This window comes from Dama dama, chromosome 30 (assembly GCF_033118175.1).
Source record: "Dama dama isolate Ldn47 chromosome 30, ASM3311817v1, whole genome shotgun sequence".
Lineage (NCBI taxonomy): Eukaryota > Metazoa > Chordata > Mammalia > Artiodactyla > Cervidae > Dama > Dama dama.
In genome coordinates this window covers 53,808,771-53,835,490 of record NC_083710.1, presented here as the reverse complement: position 1 = coordinate 53,835,490, position 26,720 = coordinate 53,808,771, and positions in this window count along the sequence as shown.

Below are 26,720 nucleotides of genomic sequence, written 5' to 3'. Positions count from 1 at the left end.
GTAATCATTCTTAAATATCCAAGTTGAATGTTGCATTTTATTAGCAAAGTTATTTTGCAGAGATGGACACTGTCTCCTCTGAATTCTAACATCATTTTGTGCTTGTGTTTGTCTTCCCAATTTTACATGTTCGGAAACTTCTAACTCAACTCTGAGTTTTTCAAGTTCACAAGTCATATCTTCTCCATGTTTCTTTTATCAGCGCTTTGGAAGAGACTATCACCATCAAAACAACAGAGATATCTAAGAAAAAAGCAAAATTAAGGTTATTCAGAAATTATATAAAGAGAATTTTAATATTTCACTAAAGGATATGAAGTCAGCCTTACATTAAAGGAAAGCCATATCCTGTTTAGATAGAAAAACAGAATTTCTATTGGCATTTTCCCCAAAATTAGACAATAAACTCATTTCCATCTCAATTAGCATATTTTTAAATTACCAAAAATTCGTGTAAGATAATCAGCATGTGAGAATATCTTAGAATATTCTATTAAAGAAAAGTAACTAGCAGAAAGTCTTTTTTGTTGGTTTAAAAAGTGCTATTAAGATACACTAAAGTAATTTGGTACAAGTTCATAAAGAAAAGACGGTAACTAAAATTCAGAGACAAACATACAAACATAACCAACATATTGCTAAAGAGGATATTTAAAATTGTTGAAGATCTGATAGGTTATTCAGAAGGTTCTACTGGGGAATTTGGATAGTTCTTTTCATAAACTAAGGCCAAGTCCCTACTGGAAGCTTTATTCTAAAACAAATAACAGATATACAAGCATTTAAACTAAAAAGAAAAATTCTAAAGCACCAAAAGAAATAATCTCACTTTAAAAAAAACTTCAGAAAGGAAAAAATACTTTCTAACTTAGAAATTGAGACAGTCATAAATTAGACCTCATAAAAAGTATAAATTTGATGTTGCAAAAAAAATTTCATAATGTCACAAGAAGGATGACAACTATGGACAATATGTGCAAAGTATAAAATCTGTGCCAGACAAATGCCATATTCTCTTACTACATAAAGAGTCCTCACAATAGAAAAATGAGTAAAGATGAAGCAACATTTCACAGGAAAAAATTACAGATAGTGAATAGCTAGCCATATGGTTAAATGTTAAAATTCACTCATAACTATAGGTGAAAATTTAAGTAACAATAAGACACTATTTCCCCCTATCTTATTGGAAACACTAGAATGTTTTATAATGGCCAGTGCTGGCTAGAATAATTACTCACAAATCGTGTTGAAAGGCAATGTTAAAATACCAAGATTTCTTCTGATTCAGAATCCTACTCACAGGAATTAATCTTACAGTTTTACTTAAATGCAAAGATGTTCACAGATGCTCAGATCCAGCAGCAACACAAATGTTCCCCAAACAGAGAAATATTAATAATGTTCATGTATTCAGTCATGTCTGACTCTTTGTGACCCCAAGGACTATAGCCCGTCAGGCTCCTCTGTCCACGGGATTGTCCAGGCAAGAATACTGTTGTGGACTTGGCATTTCTCCCAAGGGATCTTCTTGACCCAGAGATCAAACCCACATCTCCTGCATTTGCAGGCAGACTTTTTACCACTGAGCCACTTGGGAAGCCCATTAATAATATTCATACATTGTATTACTTTGCAATTATGATTGGAAATGGGTAGATTTAACTGTTTAAATGGAAAGTTGGCCAAAATAATAGTTAGTTTAAAAAAAAAAACCGTGAAGCACAAATATTTGTGTAAATGAAAGAATTGTTTACTTGCAAAAATATACATATTTTTCTAGACATGAAGACAGGAAACTTTCCGTGGTTAGATCTGGGGAATAAAACAGTGTGAGGGAAAGGGGTAGGGGACGGCATTACTTTCAACGCTTCTAGCATTACTGGAGTATTTTATAAACCTAACGAAGGAGTGTTTTTTATAGGTTTCTAATTTTTTTTCAAAAACTGGCACCTCTTTTGACCTCTCTCACTTTTGACTGAGAGAGTTATTCAGGAATAGCTTGTTTGTTCTAAGATACCATGTGTCTTCCCGGTAACTGATGTATCCAGAAATTGAAATATTCATGCTCCCTGATGGTGACAAATCCCCGTTGGGGTTAATTTTTATAATTCTGCCTTGCTGTGACAGGAGTGCTGAAATCTGCGTGTGCGTGTCACAGCTAGGGTGTTTCTGGCACAAGCAGAGGCCCTTGCTGCTGCCACATGGAAAGGATGGATGCCTGTGACAGCCATGGCAGCTCGCTGGCGAGGAACAGCCTCATTTATTTTGGCATTGGGTACTTCATACTTTTTCCCTTGTCCTTTGCTTTCTGCACATCCTTCCAGGTTTAGTGAAAAAAAAAAAAATAGCTTTCACCGTATTAGCGTTTTTTCTCTGTTGCTTCCTGATAATACAACGGTGATGAATATTGCCTTTCCATGTGCTGTAATTGCCAAACATGAATGCTTAGCTCGCAATCATGTAACTAAAGGGACAACTGCTTTGGTGGGTGACTCTTCTGATGACCACGTGTGATTCTCCACCCAATTCCAATGTGTGGGCTTCTTTTTTTCCCCCCCTGTGCCACCAAACAATTCTCTGACACTAATTGGAAAGACAAAAACAAAACACTTTGACACTTCCCTAGCGGTCCAGTGGTTAAGACGCTGAGATTCCACTGCCGTGGGTGCAGGTTCCATCCCTGATTGGGGAACTAAGATCCTACCTGCTGTGAACTGCAGTCGAAACAACAAAAACAGCAAAAAAGAAAAAAAGTGGAGCCTGCACCTCACTGTTCATAGCAGCATTATTTACAATAACCAAGACCCGAAAGCAACCTGCGTCAATTGACAGATGAATGGATGAAGAAGATGTAGTATATAAATGTAAAGCAATGGTACTCAGTCTACCCTAAAATTAAACTTTACCCTGACACCACCCACTCAGAGATAGCATCAGATCCCACGGCAGACTACCCCCTACTTCAGATACTAGTGGCAAGTCCAGATTGTCACCTGTGCTTCTGACCAAACAGCTAGAGATCAGACATTCCCACAACCCTCTCTTTTAGCTCCATCAACTTGCTTGCATGGCTCACAGAACTCAGGGAAACAGTTTACTTACTAGATAACCAGTTTGATATAAAAAGATGTAACTCAGGATGAGCCAGATGGAGGAGAAGTGTCATATAAGGTGTGGGGAAGGGCTCAGAGCTTCCATGTTCTCAGTGCATCATCCTCCATGCATCTCCACATGTTCACGGACCCCAAACCTCTTCAAACTCCATCCTTTTGGGGTTTTATGGAGACTTTATTACATACGCATGATTGATTAAAATACTGACCATTGACAACTGAATTCAATCTCCAGCGCCTCTTCCCTCCCAGGAGATCAGCGACTGAAAATTCCAACCTCTAATCACATTGTAAGCTCCACTGCTAACCAGCTCCCATCCTTAGGGGACCTAGATACTTTCCAAAAGTCACCAACTTAAGTGAAAAATGACACCTTTGTCTCTCTCACCATTTAGGAAATTTTGAGGGTTTTAAGAATTCTGTGTCATGGTTCTATTTTTCTCCAGTAAAACTTTTTATTTAAAAAAAAAAAGAATTCTGTGTCATGGATACAAATTGGGAGATTAGCAATGATATATAAACACTACCACATGTAAAATGGATAGCAAGTGGGAACCGATGTATAGCACAGGAAGCCCAGCTCAGTGATCTGTGATGTCCTAGAGGACTGGGATGGGGGTTGGGGGTGGCGGGAGGTCTCAGAGGGGGGACATATGTATACATATGGCTGATTCTCTTCATTGTACAGCAGAAACTAACATAAAACTGTAAAGTAACTATACTAACATTTGGGGGAAAAAAAAGCAAGTGCTCTATGTCAGGAATGGGGTGAAGACCTCATATGCATTTCTTATTTCAAATCTCAATATTATGCCATGTTTGGTCACAATCTTGGAAAGTCTGAGGGTAACAAATACAGAAGGAAAAGCCAAGTAAAAAGCATATGGAGGGTTCCCTTCCTATCGTCCTTTATTCTGCAGGAGCGCTGCTATCCAGAATTTCTGCTGATGCTACTTATTTAAGTCAAAAGTGTGGAACTCAGCTTGCAGACTCTTCAGGGAGAAGAGTAGAGTAAGTACTGATCACTTCTAGCCATGTTTTCTATTCTGAGTTCAGCATTATTAACTAGATAATAATTATTCCCAAGTGGTGAGATATATATATATATATATATATATATATATATATAATATGATCATTTCTTACAGTTGAATCTAGTGTACTTACAGCCTTATGTGTGATGATAACTCAAAAAAATCATTGGTTGCCCACTTTCTTGTTACTTAAGTAACAATAGGATGCAGAGGACAAATACTCCTCTAAGAGTATTCAGTGTCTCTAATAAGTTAGAAAAAACAAAAATATAGTGAAGAGCCAAAAGTCAACTATTAAAAAATAAAAATATAGAAGTATTTAACCCTATGGAATCTAGAAAAATGGGGCAAGTGACCCTATTTGCAGGGCAGGAATAGAGTTGCAGACATAAGAATGGATACGTAGATGCGGGGTGTGGGGAAGGGGAGGGTGGGATGAACTGGTAGATTAGGGTTGACATATATATACTACCAGGTATGAAATAGACAGCTAGTGGGGAGTTGCTGTGTAGAACAGGGGCTCCGCTTGGTACTCTGCAGTGAACCTAGATGGGCTGAGGGACACGAGAGAGAGGTCCAGGTGGGAGAGATATATGTATTTCATACGGCTGAGCTTCCCTGATAGCTCAGCTGGTAAAGAATCCGCCTGCAATACAGGAAACCCCGGTTTGATTCCTGGGTTGGGAAGATCCCCTGAAGGAGGGCATGACTACCCACTCCAGTATTCTGGCCTGGAGAATCCCCATGGACAGAGGAGCCTGGCGGGCTACAGTCCACAGGGCCGCAGAGTCGGACCCAACTGAGGGACTCCACACAGCCAGCACAGCAGAGCAGAAACTAACACAATATTGTAAAGCAATCATGCTCCAAAAAGATAAATAAATAAGCACCGACATGGCTTCCATATTAAAATGTTTATTTAACCCTCTGTTTCTTCAAACACTGAACACATTAATTCAACACAGTGCATAGGCACCCTCAGAATTCAACTCACCCTGTTTCACAGAACTCACTTGTTGCTATTAATAGAAAGTGATGCACCTTTTTTTCCCTTTCTTTGAAATTGGGGCTCATTAATCTTTCTATAAGGAAAATCACCAAGTAACTTTTTCATGATTTCTATATTAAATTATTAAAAAGTATAATAGCTACTTACCGGAAAAGGAAGGCATTTTAGTACCAGGACATGGGGAAGCTGTTTCTCTCATTTTTCAAAATGGAATTTAGCTACTTTCATGGAGTTTTATTTTTAATATTTTTATTAACAGTCATGCTCATTGAAAATGATTCAAATCATGAAGAAAGTTATAGGGTGACAAGTTACTTCTCCTTGCCTATTTCCCCAATTTACGTGCATCACTTAAATTCTTAGGGGCTTCTCAGGTGACTCAGTGGTAAAGAATCTGCCTGCAATGCAGGAGATGTAGGTTCAATCCCTGGGTTGGGAAGATCCTCTGGAGAAGGAAATGACAACTTATTTTAGTATTCTAGACAGAGGAGCCTGGTGGACTAAAGTCTATGGGGTTGCAAGAGTCGGACATGACTGAGCATGCACTCACACATGCTATATTCTTAAATACTTTTGTGACAGATTAGAATATTTTCATTGTTTTCAAGAGAATGTCTAACTTCTTATTTTTATGAAGGCTGCTTTCAAATCCTTGTCCCATAAATTCCATTATTCCATTCATCTTCATGTAGGCATTTGTTATCTTTTCTCAGTATGATAGTTACCATTAATTGTATCAAACTTTCAGCAATTATGTTAGGAGACTCTAGGTCCTATTTAAATATTTTATTTTAGCATACAGTCACCTACTTGGGATTAGCACACATCTCCTGGCTTATTTTTGCATACTTTGGTTCCAAGAACAATTTTTTTTAAAGTATATACTTCAGTGGTTTTTAATATAATTACTAATACATGCAAACATCACCACAGTCAATTTTAGAACATTTTCATCATGAAAGTGAGAAACCCTGTATCTTTAGGAATGCTCTCCCTGTCTGCCCATTGCTCAGCCCTAAGAAAGATTAATTTAACTTTGAATCTGTAGATGTGCCTGTTCCAGAGATTCTATGTGAATGGAATTCAAATACATGACTTCATTTGCACTTAGCAAAATGTTCTCGACATTGTAGCATGTATGTGTACTTTATTCTTTTTCATGGCCAAATAATTTTTCATCTATGGATATACCACATTTTGCTTATCTGTTGACAAATGGCCAGTTGATGGACACTTGGACTGTTTCCACCCATTGGCTATTGTGAATAGTGATGCTGTGAACATTTGTATATGATTTTTTGTCTGAACGTCTGACTTCATTCCTTTTGAGTGTATATATAGGAGCAGAGTTTCTGGACAATCCTACATTTAATGCTGTAATTCCATGTTTAACCTTTTGAGGAGTCACCAAACTGGTCTGTACAGTGCACCATTTTACATTCCCACTAGCAACCTATGGAGACTCTAATTTCTCCACTTCCTCACTCACACCTATTATTTTACTTTGTCTTTTGGACAATTCAATTTTTAGAGACTTTAAAGTACTATTTTTTGTCTGCTTGGTTTATCTGGTGCCACTGGGGTTCCTACAATACCTGTCCATTGCCTGAGGAGGAGAACAAAGCTGAGGTGCCTGGTGCCTCTGGGAGGGGGGGGCGGTAAAAGTCTTCCCGTCTCCTCAAAGGATACAGTATTCTTCTCGGAGAAAGTGAAAGTTGAACAGTCATGTCCAACTCTTTGCAAACCCATGGACTATACAGTCCATGGAATTCTCCAGGCCAGAATACTGGAGTGGGTAGCCTTTCCCTTCTTCAGGGGATCTTCCCAACCCAGGGATTGAACCCAGGCCTCCTGCATTGCAGGCGGATTCTTTACCAGCTGCACCACAAGGGAAGCCCAAGAATACCGGAGTGGGTAGCCTATCCCTTCTCTAGCAGATCTTTCTGACCCAGGCATCAAACTGGGGTCTCCTGCATTGCAGGTAGATTCTTCACCAACTGAGCTATGAGGGAAGCCCTCTTCTGGAAGAGACTCATGAAAAAAAAAAATTTTTTTTATTGTGGTAAAAGTCACACAACATATATTTAACTGTATGATTCAGTGGCATCAAGCACATTCACATTGTTGGGCATCTCTCACCAACATTCATCTCCTGAATTTTTCAGCAATTCTACTCCTGGGCATAGACCCAGAGAAAATCATAGATCCAAAGGATACAGGCACTCCAGTGTTCGTTGCAGCGCTGTTTACAGTAGTCAGGACATGGCAGCAACCTAAATGTCTATGAACAGAGGAATGGATAAAGAAGATGTGGTGCATATATACAATGGAATATTAGTCATCAAAAGGACTGGGATTGGGCCATTTGCAGAGACCTGGAGGAGAGACTCTTATTGTAGCTGAATCCCTTTTGCCACTGGTGCCCATTCACACAATCTCTTAGGTCTACGGAGACAAAGAGACTTTCCAGCCAAGTTGTCTGCTTGGTTCCCCCTGGCAGATGTCCTCGGCACAGGGGTTCTCTATGTGGAAGCGGATCCTGTCCCTTGCTTGCTGATTTCCAGAGTGTGTCTATATCTCTCCCCCTTATATCACCACCCTGCTTGCCTGGTGGTGTTCCCAGAACTCCTATTTGATCCAGGAGAGGAATGAACTCATTTTGGGCTCCCTTCTCTGCCCTGATGGGAGATCCATCATCAGGGGCTGGGTAGCCTTTCTCTATTGGCTGGAGTGTTGGGTGGAGTAAGACCCTACCACTCTGTTTTTCCTTTTAGTTTTGGGATCACAAACCAGTTCATCTTCCTCTTTCCACCATCCAGAGTTCTTCTGTTGTCTATTGCATAATTTCCAGGGTTTATAGCTGCAGTTGGCCAAGAGAAACTGAGAGAGATGAATCTACATCCACTTGTTCAGACTCGAAGTCTCCAACTGTTTCTGAATGTGCATGACTCCCCGACTAAGCTCTGAGGGCTTAGGCATAGGGACCATGTTTTAATGTTGTGTCTTCAGTGTTTAATACAATTTCTGACCCATAGCATGCACTTCTTAAGTAAGTGTTAATGAATTAATATACAGAATTTTCTCTGTTCATATTTTACTATTAGAGAAGGAAATGGCAACCCATTCCAGTATTCTTGCTTGGGAAATCCCATGAACAGAGGAACCTGGAGGGCTACAGTCCATGGAGTCACAGAAGAGATACAGACATACTTTACTATTGTGAACAGGAGATTTTCTGTGTTATGTTACTTAGCAGTGACAACATATCCAGATTAGGACTCTGTTTAATAATGTAAAAATATGACTTTCTTCCCCTCTGTGCTTAGATAGCTGGCTTCACATTTATCTTTTAGCGTTATCTCCATTGCAGGCAACAAAAAATGTCAGGAAAAGATATTGGTAACACTTGATGCCACCAGGTAATAATCATCAAGGAAATGTCTGAGTGGGCAAATAGTTTTCTCAAAGGATTTTAGAAAACGCTCTCTATATAGCTATTTTGCTCAAGGCTTCTGTTCGAACAAGATAAAAAGAGAAGTTTTACTCTTCAAATAAGTAAGCCTGTGAAACAAGAGCACCTAGCATAGGTAAAGGTTTTGTTTATCACCATGGTTTAATGGAATTCTGGGGCAAAAAGGGCTAAATGTAGGCTAAGATTGCTTAATAGTAGTAATAATGTCTCCCTGTTTTTGAGTGTCTCCTTGTGCAAAATCCCTGAGCTAGACTTATTATTTACATCACTAATAAATTTCACAAATCTCGATTCTGTAGATGTGAAGCTTATGAATTAGAGAATGCATGGTATCTAAAGTCATACCAGGGTTTTCCTGGAGGCTCAGTAGTAAAGGATCTCCTGGCCAATGTAGGAGAAGTGAGTTCAACCCCTGGTCTGGGAAGATCCCACCTTCCCCAGATCAGAGTAACTAAATCCATGTGCCACAGGTATTGAGCCTGTGCTCTAGAGCCCAGGAGCTACAACTACGGAGCCCATACGCTGCAACTACTGAAACCCACATGCCCTAGGGACCACGCTCCACAATAAGAGAAGCCACTGCCATGAGAAGCCCAAGCGTGGCAACTAGAGAGTGGCCCTGCCCCCTGCAACTAGAGAAAAGCCCATGCAGCAGTTGAGACCCAACACAGGCAAAATAAATGGGTCAATTAGAGAACAGATTTGTGGACACAGTGTGGGAAGGCGAGGGTGGGACAAATTGAGCGAGTGGCACTGAAACATTTATATTACCATATGCAAAATAGGTAACCGGTGGGAATTTATTGTGTGACACAGGGAGTTCAACCCAGTGCTCTGTGACAACCTGGATGGGTAGGATGGGGAGGGAGCTGGGAGAGAGGCTCAAGAGGGAGGGGACATTTGTATACCTGTGGCTGATTCATGTTGATGTATGGCAGAAACCAGCACAATGTTATAAAGCAATTATCCTCCAATAAAAAAATTAATAAAAATAGTCATATGGAACTCCTTTTTAAAAAGTCATGTGGGAAATGTTAAATGAAAATAAAGTAATACTGAAGCAAAAAATAAAATCATACCATTCATAAACGATAGAGTAAGGATGCAAACTCAAGACCGTCCACTCTTTTTTATAGGTTGTCTCATATAAGATGCAAAATTTCTAAAAGAAAAGCATGAAAATGTAATCTACAACAAATAAAATTTAATGAAAAGCATCTCTTCATTTATCTAAAAGTGTCAGGGTAATAGCTTAATTAATATTACAGAAGTTTTGTTGCAGCGATAGTAACTGCCTTTTAGTACAACTGTCTTTTAACAAAATATTGCCCTGTTACTAGCTCATTGAACTTTAATGGAGCACGTTGTTTCCAAAGGCAATCATGTCTTACAATACAGTGACTTCTGCCCTGCCCCCTACCGTGTTATTTTCTTTCCTCCACACTGACAAAGGCATTCGAGAAAATGCGAGAATAGCGGAGGGCACAGCTGAGTCAAATTTTGAAACAAACAGCCCAAGATAAGTGTGCCACATGAGAACAGCTCTTAATTGTTCTGTGATAATTCACTCAAAATATAATGATGTTGTTAGAAAGAATGGACTACTTTCTGCGGATTAAGAGAAAATCATTTGTAGAAGATGAAAGGGCACTAGCATTTGAATAGACAGAGAAAAGAACTGCAAGAACATGAAATTACTTTTTTGCCTGATAAGACGTTTATCTATGTTTCTCTATCCTCATGCTAAATGAGGTCTAGAAGATAAAGTCCTTTGAAAACAGAAATGGTATTAGGTTGGAATTCTGTTCAAGCCACTCTGAAAAAAGTCATAAATAAGCTTTGCAGTGAGGCTGGTTACTAATGAGGAGACCTCCTTTGCAAAAAGTCATCTTAACTAGCTTCCCCACCCCCACCTTTCCCCCCTAAAAACTGTCCAGGGTGTCTTACCAAAAACCAAGGCTGCATTCTATATTTTCAGGGAAATAAGATGTACAAGCAGCCCCCCTTTACTGGGAAAATTTGGTACCTAGAATATATTAGCTCAAATCATGCCTTTAGTGTTCACACAGATTTCAAAGCAGATGGTCATAGTAATTTGCTTTTCAAGATAAGCCTAAAATCTTACCAATTCACTCACATTTCTAAAACAACTCATCCTCCTGCTAGAGGCAGCTTAATAATATGAATAGCCTCTGCATTGAACTTATCCTTGAGCATCCCTTACTGTCCTTTTGATTGTACCCTTCCAATATGGAATCTTGCATATTGGATGCTAAGTTGCTCAGTTGTGTCCAACCCTTGGCAACCTTATGGACTATAACCCAACAGGTTCCTCTATCCATGGGGTTTTACCAGCAAGAATACTGAAGTGGGTTGCCATTTCCTCTGGTAGGGGATTGTCCCAACACAGGAATCAAACTTGTGTCTCCTGCATCTCTTGCTTTGGCAGGTGGATTCTTTATCACTGAGCCACCTTGAATCTTAGCTACACTTTAATGATGAACTCTCCCACTCTAAGTTGGACAGTCATGTTATGTTTGATGGGCGTAGGAAGAACTTGAAGTCTTTGCATGAAATAATCCAAGTAGTCTCTTGAGTGTTTTCAAAGTAGAAATTACTGGGCTCTTTTTGGGAAATTCCTAGGAAATTTTTGAAATAAATTCTTTTCATGAGAATTTCCCTGGAAACAAGGATCTGTTTGGTATATTGTTGTTGTTTATTCACTAAGTCGAGTTCAACTCTTTTGTCAACCCATGGACTGTAGCCCTCCAGGCTCCTTTCTTCTTGGGATTTCCCAGGCAAGAATTCTGGAGTGGGTTGCCATCTCCCTCTCCAGGGGATCTTTCCTACCCAGGGATGTAACCCTCATCTCCTGCATTGGCGGGAGGATTCTTTATCATTGAGCCACCAGGGAAGCACTTGATATATTACAGAGAGACAAAGGGATTGAGGATTGAGGACTGAGAGCAGGGGGATGAGGGGCCAAGTGGTGTGGCACATGACTGATTTTGAAGGACCCATCTACTTGAGGTAAGCAAACCTTGCATAAATTGTAATGAAGTATCTGTATATTTGGGCTTCCCATGTGGCTCAGTGATAAAGAATCTACCTGCAATGCAGGAGACCCGGGTCCTGGGTTGGGAAGATCACCTTGGAGAAGGAAATGGCAAACCACTCCAGTATTCTTGCCTGGAGAATTCCATTGACAGAGGTACAGTCCATGGGGTTGCAAAGAGTCAGACCCAACTGAGTGACTAACACACACATTTGTATATTTAATATACATATTTCTAGGTTTATGGAAGTTAGAAACTAGAAGAGCAATCACGGGGGAGCAAATATACATGAAAGCTGGATTTGCTATTGAGTCAAATGCCCAAACAAACAATGGAATCAGGAATCAGGAAATCAGATATCAGGAGTTGAGAGTGAAGGTTATTCTGATATTTCCAATGTAAATTGGAATCCTTAAAGGGCTCTCAAGTAGAGAAAATTATGTGTGAATTCTTTTTGGAAGAAATCGTTCTGATCATAGTTTACTAGGAGGAATAAAGATATTTTTATCTAATAATTCTAATACATGAACCGTGTTGATCTAAATACTTTTGCTGTTTTTGATGACTTTCACATATGGTGGATTGTCTTCTTGAATTTGACATAATTTTTTGATTTACATTTCTATTTAATTATAGATACAAATTTTAAAATTATAAATGTAGATTTAAAATTATAAATACAAATGTAGATTTTAAAATTCTAATTATAAATGTAACTTGGAGTGTATACATATATATATGTATATGTGTGTATATATATATATGTGTGTGTGTATATATATATATATACACACACACATATATATATATATGGAGAGAGAGAGAGATTGAAACTTGGAGTATGAGAATTGCAACCCACTCCAGTATTCTTACCTGGAAAATTCCATGGACAGAGCAGCCCGGTCATGGAGTACTAAAGAGTCAGACATGACAGAGCAAGCACAAGCATACATGTAAAAAATGTTAAAGAAGTAAAATATGTGCAAAAATGGTCAAGGAAAAAGAAAATGGAACCATGAAAAATAATTCATAGCTTTGTTTCTGGTAATTCCCAGGTGATTCGGGCCAACTATCCTGGAGAGGATGAGAAGCAAAGCTATTGGTGTGTGTGTGTATGTGTGTGTGTGTGTGCATATGTGTGTATGTATGTGCGCATGTGTGTGTGCATGTGCATGCATGTGTGTATGTGTGTGTGCGCGTGTGCATGTGTGTATGTGTGTGCGTGTGCACATGTGTGTGCGTGTGTGTGTGTGCACGTGAGTGTGTGTGTGCGCGTGTGTGTGTATGTGTAAGTATGCATGTGTACAGCTTATAGGAATGAGAGGACTAAAAAGTCAGCAAAGACTTCCTGGTTCAAGACCCATGTGAAGTGTGAAGCCAGGAAAAGTGGAAAAAGATGCCATGCAAAGAATAACCAAAAGAAATGTGATATGGTCATCAGGAAGCATTACTAGCAGTAAAGACACTCATCATGCTAAGATTCAGGAAGATCTAACAATAATCTGAATGAACCCCAAATATTGACAGAACTAAACTGAGAAATAGACATGTTGAAGTGATAATGGATTCTTTCTTAAACCAAGCCATTCAATAATTGACAGAATATGGTGAACAATTAAGTAAAAAATAAACATTTGAAATACTCATTAACAGACACAAACACAACTACTCAACAACTGCTTATAGTTCTCAGAGACAAATGAGGTGGTTGAAAAAATTTATCATATATTGCCTCACAAATCAAATCTCAACAAATTTCAAAGAATTGAAATGATACATGCTGTATTCTCTAATTATAGTTTAATTAACCTAGAAATCCAGAAAAAAATCCCCATATGTTGAAAGCTATGAAATTTGAAGTTACCCATGGTCAAGGAGGGAATCACAGTGGCAAAGAGAAAATATTTTTAATTGAATGTAAGTAAAATACCATTTTAAAAACTTGCACATTTCTGTTAAAGTGTGCTTAGAGGGAAATGTGCATGCTTAAATATTCATATACTAAAAAAGATGCAAAACTGAAAATCAATCATCTAAGTATCCATCTTAATAATTTAGGAGAACAGTAAATTCATTACACGCCAGTCAGGATGGCTGCTATCCAAAAGTCTACAAGCAATAAATGCTGGAGAGGGTGTGGAAAAAAGGGAACCCTCTTACACTGTTGGTGGGAATGCAAACTAGTACAGCCACTATGGAAAACAGTGTGGAGATTTCTTAAAAACCTGGAAATAGAACTGCCATATGACCCAGCAATCCCGCTTCTGGGCATACACACTGAGGAAATCAGATCTGAAAGAGACACGTGCACCCCAATGTTCATCGCAGCACTGTTTATAATAGCCAGGACATGGAAGCAACCTAGATGCCCATCAGCAGATGAATGGATAAGGAAGCTGTGGTACATATACACCATGGAATATTACTCAGCCGTTAAAAAGAATTCATTTGAACCAGTTCTAATGAGATGGATGAAACTGGAGCCCATTATACAGAGTGAAGTAAGCCAGAAAGATAAAGAACATTACAGCATACTAACACATATATATGGAATTTAGAAAGATGGTAACGACAACCCTATATGCAAAACAGAAAAAGAGACACAGAAATACAGAACAGACTTTTGAACTCTGGGAGAAGGTGAGGGTGGGCTGTTGCGAAAGAACAGCATGTATACTATCTATGGTGAAACAGATCACCAGCCCAGGTGGGATGCATGAGACAAGTGCTCAGGCCTGGTGCACTGGGAAGACCCAGAGGAATCGGGTGGAGAGGGAGGTGGGAGGGGGGATCGGGATGGGGAATACATGTAAATCCATGGCTGATTCATATCAATGTATGACAAAACCCACTGAAAAAACAAATTAAAAAAAAAAATAAAGTCACAGTAATGGTCCCCAAATGAATAAAAAAAAATAATAATAATTTAGGAGAACAGTAAATTAAACTCAATGAATGTAGAATACAAGAAGTATTATAAGGCAATAAATAAAGAAATATAAAAGATTAATAAAATGGATACAAATTTGGTGAGACTGACCAAGAATGGAAAGAGAGAAGGCAAAAATAATATCAGAAACTTAAAAGAACACATTAAATAGGTTGGAAAAGTATAATAACAATTTGGTAAAAGAAATCATCCAATGTATACAATAAAATGAACATTTTTTTTTTTTACTTTTTAAAAAATATTTAAATTTTATTGGAGTATAGTTGATTTATAATGTGTTAGTTTCAGTATAGCAAAATATATATATATATATATATATATATATATATATATATATATATATATATATATATTCATTCTTTTTAGATTCTTTTCTCATACAGGTTATCACAGAATATTGGGTAGTGTTCTCTTGCTATACAGTAGGTCCGTGTTGGTTATCTATTTTATTTATTTATTTTTTTAATTTATTTTTTTTATATTAGTTGGAGGCTAATTACTTCACAACATTTCAGTGGGTTTTGTCATACATTGATAAGAATCAGCCATAGATTTACACGTATTCCCCATCCCGATCCCCCCTCCCACCTCCCTCTCCACCCGATTCCTCTGGGTCTTCCCAGTGCACCAGGCCTGAGCACTTGTCTCATGCATCCCACCTGGGCTGGTGATCTGTTTCACCATAGATAGTATATATGCTGTTCTTTTGAAATATCCCACCCTCACATTCTCCCACAAAGTTCAAAAGTCTGTTCTGTATTTCTGTGTCTCTTTTTCTGTTTTGCATATAGGGTTATCGTTACCATCTTTCTAAATTCCATATATGTGTGTTAGTATGCTGTAATGTTCTTTATCTTTCTGGCTTACTTCACTCTGTATAATGGGCTCCAGTTTCATCCATCTCATTAGAACTGGTTCAAATGAATTCTTTTTAACGGCTGAGTAATATTCCATGGTGTATATGTACCACAGCTTCCTTATCCATTCATCTGCTGATGGGCATCTAGGTTGCTTCCATGTCCTGGCTATTATAAACAGTGCTGCGATGAACATTGGGGTGCACGTGTCTCTTTCAGATCTGATTTCCTCAGTGTGTATGCCCAGAAGTGGGATTGCTGGGTCATATGGCAGTTCTATTTCCAGTTTTTTAAGAAATCTCCACACTGTTTTCCATAGCGGCTGTACTAGTTTGCATTCCCACCAACAGTGTAAGAGGGTTCCCTTTTCTCCACACCCTCTCCAGCATTTATTGCTTGTAGACTTTTGGATAGCAGCCATCCTGACTGGCGTGTAATGGTACCTCATTGTGGTTTTGATTTGCATTTCTCTGATAATGAGTGATATTGAGCATCTTTTCATGTGTTTGTTAGCCATCTGTATGTCTTCTTTGGAGAAATATCTGTTTAGTTCTTTGGCCCATTTTTTGATTGGGTCATTTATTTTTCTGGAATTGAGCTGCAGGAGTTGCTTGTATATTTTTCAGATTAATCCTTTGTTTCTTCATTTGCTATTATTTTCTCCCAATCTGAGGGCTGTCTTTTCACCTTACTTATAGTTTCCTTTGTAGTGCAAAAGCTTTTAAGTTTCATTAGGTCCCATTTGTTTAGTTTTGCTTTTATTTCCAATATTCTGGGAGGTGGGTCATAGAAGATCTTGCTGTGGTTTATGTCGGAGAGTGTTTTGCCTATGTTCTCCTCTAGGAGTTTTATAGTTTCTGGTCTTACATTTAGATCTTTAATCCATTTTGAGTTTATTTTTGTGTATGGTGTTAGAAAGTGTTCTAGTTTCATTCTTTTACAAGTGGTTGACCAGTTTTCCCAGCACCACTTGTTAAAGAGGTTGTAACCATATGATTATCTCAATAGATGCAGAGAAAGCCTTTGACAAAATTCAACACTCATTTATGATTAAAACTCTCCAAAAAGCAGGAATAGAAGGAACATACCTCAACATAATAAAAGCTATATATGACAAACCCACAGCAAGCATCACCCTCAATGGTGAAAAATTGAAAGCATTTCCCCTGAAATCAGGAACAAGACAAGGGTGCCCACTCTCACCATTACTATTCAACATAGTGTTGGAAGTTTTGGCCACAGCAATCAGAGCAGAAAAAGAAGTAGAAGGAATCCAGATAGGAAAAGAAAAAGTGAAACTCTCACTGTTTGCAGATGACATGATCCTCTACATAGAAAACCCTAAAGACTCTACCAGAAAATTACTAGAGCTAATCAATGAATATAGTAAAGTTGCAGGATATAAAATTAACACACAGAAATCCCTTGCATTCCTATATACTAACAATGAAAAAACAGAAAGAGAAATTAAGGAAACAATACCATTCACCATTGCAACAAAAAGAATAAAATACTTAGGAGTATATCTACCTAAAGAAACAAAAGACCTATACATAGAAAACTATAAAACACTGATGAAAGAAATCAAAGAGGACACAAACAGATGGAGAAACATACCGTGTTCATGGATTGGAAGAATCAATATTGTCAAAATGGCTATTGTACCCAAAGCAATCTATAGATTCAATGCAATCCCTATCAAGCTACCAACGGTATTTTTCACAGAACTAGACCAAAGAATTTCACAATTTGTATGGAAATACAAAAAACCTCGAATAGCCAAAGTAATCTTGAGAAAGAAGAATGGAACTGGAGGGATCAACCTGCCTGACTTCAGACTCTACTACAAAGCCACAGTCATCAAGACAGTATGATACTGGCACAAAAACAGAAATATAGATCAATGGAACAGAATAGAAAGCCCAGAGATAAATCCACGAACCTATGGACACCTTATCTTTGACAAAGGAGGCAAGGATACACAATGGATAAAATGAACATTTTTAACATGACCTAACTTTACCAAAATGTAGATAAAGATAGAAAAGCTTTATAATCATAAATCTTTAAAATTTTTAAATTTTCCCCCAAAGAAAACTGCTGGCTAGTCCAGATGCCTCCATTAGTGACATACCGAACATGAAAGGAGTAAATGCCAATTTGACTCTTCCTGAAAATAGAGAACAGGGGCAACTTCGTCTCTGAAACCAAAATAACAAGCATATGTGAAACAAACCTAACAGAATTTCTATAAGGAACTAATAATGGAAATAAAATACTTAATGGATGAATCCAACAACACACAGATATAACTGAGGGAAAAACTAGTAAACTGGAATATAGAGGGAGGGAAATTACCCAAGTTGCAACCTAGAAAAGCAAACATATTAACATGGAAAATATGGAAAGTACTAACACATGATAATTGAAGGGGAAAATCTGACCATGTAACATATCACTGTCCCAGAAGAAAAATTAGAATGAAGAAGGGAGCTGATAACTTGTCAGAGCTGATGAAAGGTACAGACTCAGAGGTACAGACAGCACCACTGACTCAAGGCAGGATGACTTAAAAAGAAATATAGACTCAGTAAATCTGTAGAAAGCCTGAGGGAAAAAGAAGCCAGAGAGAAAGAACAAATTACTTACAAAGAACAACACTTTGTCACCAGGCTTCTTAAAAAATTGAAAGCCAGATGATAGCAGAATAAAATTTTTGAAGTGCTTACAGAAAATAACTTTTAACTAGAATTGAATATTTAGCAACTTGTCTTTAAAAAAAAAAGAGGAGGAATTGAAGCAAATACATTTTCAGATGCAGAAAGTCTGAGTTCATTGACCACTATTTAACTGATAAAAGAAATATGCAAAGGTTTCCTTCAAGAAGAAGAAAACTAATCTTACAAGGAAAATGAAAAAAAAAATTGAAATCGGTAAGTATAACACATTAGTTACCTAATGCTGAGCAACAAATAAGTTCCAAACTTGGTGGCTTAAATCAATAACCTGTATCTCTCACAGCTTCTGTGAATCAGGAATTTGGAAGTAACTTGATAGGTAATTCTTGTCTGGGGTCTGCTATAAGGTAGCCGTCATATGCTAGCTGGCGTAGCAGTCATATGAAGAAATAATTGTAGTTAGAGGATACACATCCAAGTTGGCTCACTCACATAGCTTTAAAGTTGGTGTGTGTGTCTGCTTAGTTGCTCAGTCATGTCTGATTATCTGTGACCCCGTGGACTGTAGTCCGCCAGGCCCTACTGTCCATGGAATTTTGTAGGCAAGACTACTTGAGCGGGATTCCATTTCCTGTTCCAGGGGATCTTCCTGACCTAGGGATTGAACTCGAGTTGCTTGTGTTTCCTGCATTGGCAGGCAGATTCTTTACCTCTAGCACCACCTGGAAGCTCATAAAGTTGGTACTTATACCAAAATTCTTTAATAGTTCTTGGATGTCCTGACAACATGGAGGCCAGATTCTCTCAGAACAAATGATTCAAGACATCAAGGTGAAAATTAAGATGTCATTATGACCTAACCTAGAGCCAGACATCCTGGAATGTGAAGTCAAGTGGACCTTAAGAAGTATCACTACAAATAAAACGGAGGTGATGGAATTCCAGTCAAGCTATTTCAAATCCTAAAAGTTGATGCTGTGAAAGTGCTGCACTCAGTATGCCAGCAAATTTGGAAAACTCAGCAGTGGCCACAGGACTGGAAAAGGTCAGTTTTCATTCCAATCCCAAAGAAAGGCAATGCCAAAGAATGCTCAAACTACCACACAATTGCATTCATCTCACATGCTAGCAAAGTAATGCTCAAAATTCTCCAAGCCAGTGAAGAAGAACTAAAGAGCCTCTTGATGAAAGTGAAAGAGGAGAGTGAAAAGGTTGGCTTAAAGCTCAACATTCAGAAAACTAAAATCATGGCATCTGGTCCCATCATTTCCTGGCAAATAGATGGGGAAACAGTGGAAACAATGACAGACTTTATTTTTTTGAGCTCCAAAATCACTGCAGACGGTGATTGCAGCCATGAAATTAAAAGATGCTTACTCCTTGGAAGCAAAGTTATGACCAACCTAGACAGCATATTAAAAAGCAGAGACATTACTTTGCCTATGAATGTCCGTCTAGTCAAGGCTATGGCTTTTCCAGTAGTCATGTATGGATGTGCGATTTGGACTATAAAGAAAGCTGAGTGCCAAAGAATTGATGCTTTTGAACTGTGGTGCGCAGAGAGTCAGACATGACTGAGCAACCGAACTGAACTGATGACCTAACCATGGTGGTCACACCCGATTGCTTATGTTATATATTATTACTCACACTGGTCAGTTACTATTCAGATTGAGAAAAAATTATACAAACATGTGGCTGGCTCAGTGGTAAAGAACCTGCCTGCCAATGCTGGAGACACAAGAGATGTAGGTTTGATCCCTGAGTTGAGAAGATCCCCTGAAGTAGAAAATGGCAACCTGCTCCAATATTCCTTCTTGAAAAATTCCATGGACAGAGAAGCCTGGTGGACTGCAGTCCACTGGGTCACAAAGAGTCGGACACAACAGAGCACTGAGCACATACAAACATGCACATATATAATTGCAGTCAAACAAAAGTTGTCCTCATAACATGATAATAAACAGGTGTCAATTTTGAAAAGAAAAGCAAAATTAGAGGATGAAATTATCACCAGAAGAGACAAGATCATAGTTAAATTCTTTCAATTTTCTAAGAAGAGTAAGAAAACTGATTTAAAACTTTATGCCCATGGCAAAATTCTAATAGTAATCAGTTAAAAAACTGGAAACGGTTATGTAAATTATGAATTGTATAGAACAATAAAGGCCAAAACAGCAAACAAAAAAGTCACAGAAAATAAAAATAAGATGCAAGAAGCATATAATAATGGGTCAATCAGAAAGCACAGTGAAATATGGTAAAATTATTTCTGTGATATCAGCAATCACGGTAAATAGAAGAAGAATAAATGTGTTTGTAAGATAGACATTGTCAACTTGGCTAAAAAACGGAAATGGCAACCCACTCCAGTATTCTGGCCCGGAGAATCCTGTGGACAGAGGAGCCTGGTGGTCTATAGTCCATGGGCTGACAGAGAGTCAAACATGACTAAAGTGACTTAGCACACAGCACATCACTATATTAGACATAAGACCATAAAAAGTTGAAAACAGTTGAAAAAATACATACATAAATGTCAGGAAAATATAAAATGAACAAATTTCAAAATGCATAGCTATGTTAATATCAAATGTAAAGTAATGAAAAATAAATCTTTTTTAAAAATGTAAAAGAAGCACAACTTGCTTATTTATGTAGGTATTTTTTTTAATGCCAAAAGCCTGATAACTATTTACTATTAAAGACAATTTAACAGATAAAAGGAAAATCCAATATTATGTTTGTTCTCCACAGATTAATTTTACTCGTTCAGAGAAATTGCAATCAAAATCCCAACAGATTTTATTTTTAAAAATTGACAAGCAGATTCCAGTATTTTTTTGGAATAGAAAATGCTGAATAACAGTCAGGAGTTTCCTGAAGAAGAATACTGGGTGAATATCCCCTGGAATGTTCCAAGACTCAGTACAGAGCTAATGTATTGCCCCAGAAAGAGACATGCTGTCGAACTGAACCTAATAGAGAGATCAGAAACGGTCCCTGAATATACAGAAATTACATATGACACATGGTCCTGTAAACCACTGGAAAAAGAATAGACTAAACATTACATGGAGCCAAGACATTTGTTTATCCCTCTAGGAAAAAGGCAAGATTGGGTTCCTACCTCGTATATTGTACTAAAATAAATTCCAGATGGTTTAAAGACTCAAATATGAAAGGCAAAACTTTACAGCATTTGGAGAAAAGATTTAGGTGGATATTTTAAGATTTGGGGTGTCTCTGGTGGCTCAGATGGTTAAGAGTCTGCCCATAATGCAGGAGACTGGTGTTCGATCCCTGGGTTGGGAAGATCCCCTGGAGAAGGGCATGGCTACCCACTTCAGTATTCTTGCCTGGAGAATTCCATGGACAGAGGAGCCTGACGGGTTCATGGTGTTGCAAAGAGTCGGATACAATTGAGCGACTAATAGTTGACTTTAAGGTTTTGAAGCAGGGAAGAAGTTTTGAACTAAGACTCCAATAACAATAACATAATAAAAGAATAAAATAAATGAAATAAAAAGACTATTTTATTCTTTTTAAAAGAATAAAATAAAATAAAGGCAAATCTTGATAAATTGCTTTTTATTCAAAATAACATGCTCCTGTTAAGACATAGTGGAAGTGAAACATAAGCAGCCAGTTGGAAGATGATATTAGCAACATATGTATTGAGTACTTATATTAGTTTCCAGAATACATAGGAATGTGTATTGCTTGGGAAATGCTGAAAGTTCTAACAATTTCAAACACTGATAAGGATGAGAAGCAAGGGAGTATCTTACCACCCAGCAATTCACTCCGGATCTTCATCCAAAATAATATTTCTCACATGCGAAAGCAGACAAGTACAAAACGTTCAAAATACCCCAAAATATCTAAGGCACAAACACAAACGTATATACTTCCTATTATGGACTAAATTGTGTCCCCTCCCCACAATTCCTGCTGAATTCCTAACCTCCAATACCTCAGAATGCAACTTTATATGGAGGTAGGGCCTTTAAAAGGTAATGGCAACCCACTCCAGGATTCTTGCCTGGAAAATACTATGGACAGAAGAGTCTGTCAGGCTACAATCCGTGGGGTTGCAAAGAGTCAGACAGGACTTTTAGCACAAGCTAAAAGAAACTAACAGGGTGGGTCCTGATCCAATGTCTTGTCCTTATATGAAGAGATAGGACACAGGGAAGGCGCAGGGGATGCATGCACACGGAGAAGGGGCCAAGAGTGGACACGGTGGGAAGGTGGCCGTCTGCAAGCTAAGGGGAGAGGCCTCAGGAGAGACCAAATCAGACAACACCTTGATCTTGGATTTACAGCCTCCAGAACTGTGAGAAAATAAGCTTCTGTGATTTTAGCCACCCAATCCGAAGTATTTTGTTATGGCAGTCCAACCAAACTGGTACACTTACCCTCTTCATAAAGGGAGAAAAATGAAAACAATCCAAATATCCACCTACAGGAAAATGGACTTTCTCTCCTGGTGGTCCAGTGATTAAAAATCCACCTGCCAAAGCAGGGGACATGGGTTCCATCCCTGGTCGGGAGGATCCCACGTGCTGTGAAGCAGCTAAGCCCTTGGGTCACAGCTACTGAAACCCACAAGCCCTAAAGCCTGTCCTCTGCAACAAGAGACACCACTGCAATCACCACAAATAGAGAAAGCGCTTGTGCAGCAACGAAGTCCTAACACAGCCAAAAACTAAAAAACAAAACAAAAAACTCAGTAAAGGGAACCTTAGTCCCTGTGTTTTTAGATTTCAATCTCCCAAATTCCGAAGAGAGAATCTGATTCACCTCCTGAAACAGTCAATGACCAGTCCCAGCTGGGTTAGCTACAAGAGTTTGAAATGAAGTGTCAATCTGAGATCTACCAGCATGTGTAGTGGTGGTTCCATGTAATCACCACTGTTACAGACAATACATGTTTTTCTACTCATAAGAGCGGAATGGCCCTCTGACAAAAATTCTATGTGCTCTCCCCCCATTGCGTTTTCTTCATCTGATTTATGGTTAGGTCTCTTGGATTTCCAGAAGCGAGAAGAAAGATGAGAATCAGGATGTGTGTAGACTATTCAGATTTTAAAATCTGTGCTGTAGTGGAGTTTATTTTAATTTACTTTATGTACTCACTCTGGCTGATAAATGTGAGCCTCTAGGCAGGCAAGCAGGACTTGGATGTCACATTCCAGTGCTCTGTCTTGCAGGAATTTTGGTTATTATTACAGAATAGCCATCAATCAAAATTTATAAGATTTGGTATTGAGGACCTTTTAATTTAATAAAGAATTAGTACAGTAAGGCAAAATTTGTTATGGGTGAGACAGCAATGAACTCATTTATCCTAGCTGGTCTTTTCCCTTACTCTTAAGTAATTAATAAATGTTTGTACCATTATTGTAAATAAACACATTTAAGGAGATGAGATCTGAGGATTAGATTAGAAAGTATTCATTGTGGTTAAACATGTTTTAAATTTAAAAGGAAAAAAAAAAGAAATTAAAGGGTTCAACTCTATTTAATTGACTTTGCTAACAGAAGTTATATTTTGTGTATCCATGGTTCAGTTCAGTTCAGTTCAGTCCCTCAGCTCAGTCGTGTCCGACACTTTGTATCCACGGTAGATAAGGAAAGTTGTTTCAGCTAGAATTTGACAATAGAGGCAGCTATTTGCATAAACAAAATTATTCCCAGAATTAAAGTTGTAAAAACAAATAAGAAGCATGTTTCCTTATTGTAACAATGCTCCAACTTCATAGAAATAATCCTTAATTCTAGTGTAGAGGAAATTAACTCTATTTCTATGGTGTACCCTCTGTATCCATTCAACCAACACTTCTTTACCTCTGGTGATAAGTCAGGAACATTTCCCAGAACTGAAGATTTAAAAAATTGAAAAGATGTGTTACCAGGTTGTTCATTAGTCCAATTGGAGTGATGGAAAAAGCCGCTCAGTTGTGTCTGGCTCTTCATGACCCTATGGACTGGAGCCAGGCTCCTCTGTCCATGGAATTCTCCCAACAAGAATACCGGAGTGGGTAGCCATTCCCTTTTCCAGGGGATCTTCCTCATCTAGGAATCAACCCAGGGTCTCCTGCATTGTAGGCAGATTCTTTACCAGCTGAGCTATCAGGGAATCCCCAGGCATACGGGATGGGGGGAGGGGGCTGTAAGAGGATAGAATGTTCCAGGCAGAGGCGCTCTAGGGTTACTTATTAAAGAAAATTCAGTCTTGAAAACACATTGAAATCGAAACTCAGAAAATAGAAAATAAGAGTTAATCCACTTGGTGCCGAGGAGAAATTGATCCTAACGTCTACTGACCTCAAAAATGGCCAGAAACTCTGCTGCTTTTTAAAAAAAGCATATTTTAAAAAATATATATGTGTCAATTCCAGTCTTATTTATTTGCTTCCAACTCTAAGTAATTTATTCTTAGTGTTTCTATATGTTGTACAAGCTCTGGACATTTTAATTCTTATCAGTCTCAGGTCCTAAGGCTCCTAAGAAGTATGTCAGACAGTTCTAAAATTCTCTAAAACTTTTAGAACTTTAGAGAGAGGTAATAAAATTAATTTTCCAGCATCCTAGAGACATTCATGTGTCAGAAGTGCCCTAGGTTATACATCACAACTTCCCAGATTTCACTATAGTTTATTACAGTGAAAAAACACCCATATGGTCCTGAGTGCCTGTTCAATTTACCAGCATCAAAGGAAGACAGATTTAGATACATTAAGATGTGGTTTCTATGTTTATAATGATATGCAACCACATAAAAAATAATGTACAGATATAACTTGTCCTACAAAACAGTTTTGGGAAATTTTCTCTGACTAGAATTTGTCGCAGTTTGGGAACATTAGCTTAGACATGAACATAAACGAGATATTATTAATTTATTTGAAAGAGTTGAACTTTTAAGAAGGCTGTTTCTACCAGTGGAAACAAAGATGGAAAACTCTCAAATAATTGTGAGTTGCTTGGAATTCTGCCTGGCTTCCAGAAATTAAATTGGGAACAGATGTCTGCCCACACAGTGAAAATGATCTTATTAGTAAATGTTTCTTTAAATGAAACATACAACGACAAAAATGATTCTGTAGCAGACTCCCAGTCAAAGGGAAAGAAATACTAGATAGATTTAAAGCTATACCATGGTGTTCAAATTTCAGAAGCAGAGACTAGCAATTTAGAAACATTTTTCTGGGATGTTTAGGTTAAAAGAAAAAAAAAAAAACCTTTGCAATTCATTTATAATTCATTTTTTTGTGAATATTTTGATGAACAACAAGAAATAATTGATGAAAAGATTAGATAACAAAAAGGTCTCAGATTTCATTCTTCCTAATTTGGTTACAGACACTAATACCTTTACTTTTGATTGGTTAGAAGCATCAAAACAAATTTTTACTTAAATCACATAAGGAATTAAATAGCATGTGATTTAAAAAGAGGGAAATACTATTATAAGAAAATGAAGTGATTAATTTTACTTTTAACTGTGTTTATATTGATAAATATAATAGCTTAGCACAGGTTAGTTTTGCTTTCTCTCTGTATTTGTAATCAAAGTTTTCATGGTTAGGTATTTGCAGTCATCTTTCAAAGAGAATAACTATTTTTATTGAATGCTAAAATATGAATGAAGAAACATATCAGATGGCAATTTGCCAAAACCTTGTGTACAATACTTTTGACCCAGTTCTCAATAAATAGTTCTAAATTTTATTGGAGAACTATGGCTCTGAAGAGGGGTAAGGAAAGTTTAGTAGTTACCACCAGGGGGCAGCAGAGGCTGTAGGATGTCAAGACCCAGCAGTAGCTCTACTGGCTGAACTGGGTGCAATGTCCCACTCTTCCATTTTTGCCAGGTTGCGGCTCTCAGGTGGGAGGGCACTTCGAACGGTCCAGGGAGTTTTGAATCGTAATCTCTGGAGGAGTGTGGTTTCCAAAAGCTACTGGTTATCCCCATGCAAGAGAACAGATAAGCAGTGAGAACGATAAGGATCCCTAAGATGACTGCCTACTTTCCCATGGATTGACCTTAGGGAACTGAAAACAACCACAGATACGGGGGTTTTCAGTAACTTACCTGGGAACATTCAGTCTCATATTTTCTAGTCACATGACAGGAGGAAGGGGAAAACGGCCTGAACTGTTTTTTTTGAGGTCCCCTAAGGACTCACATCTTAGCTGGTAGGGAATATCCACTGAGGCGAAGTTCATTAGACTTGCCTCTGCTCTCAGAAGGTCCACAAAGACCTTTGATTAATCTCATTTGCTCTGGCTTTCTAACTGATGTTGTTCCCATGCTTTCAAATTGTCAGTAATTTCAGTATTTACTCAACAAAACACTTTCTTCTTTAGTTAGCTGTTTACTAAGTTGCTCGTATTTGCACTAAAATCAGTAACAGTGGGTAGAGTGTATAACTCTGATTCTCTTGGATAAACAGGTTTTTTTGAGGTTGAGTTGCTTGTAAATTACCGATCATCTCATTATGCTGAACTCATGGGTGGGTAACTTTGAGTCTTCCAA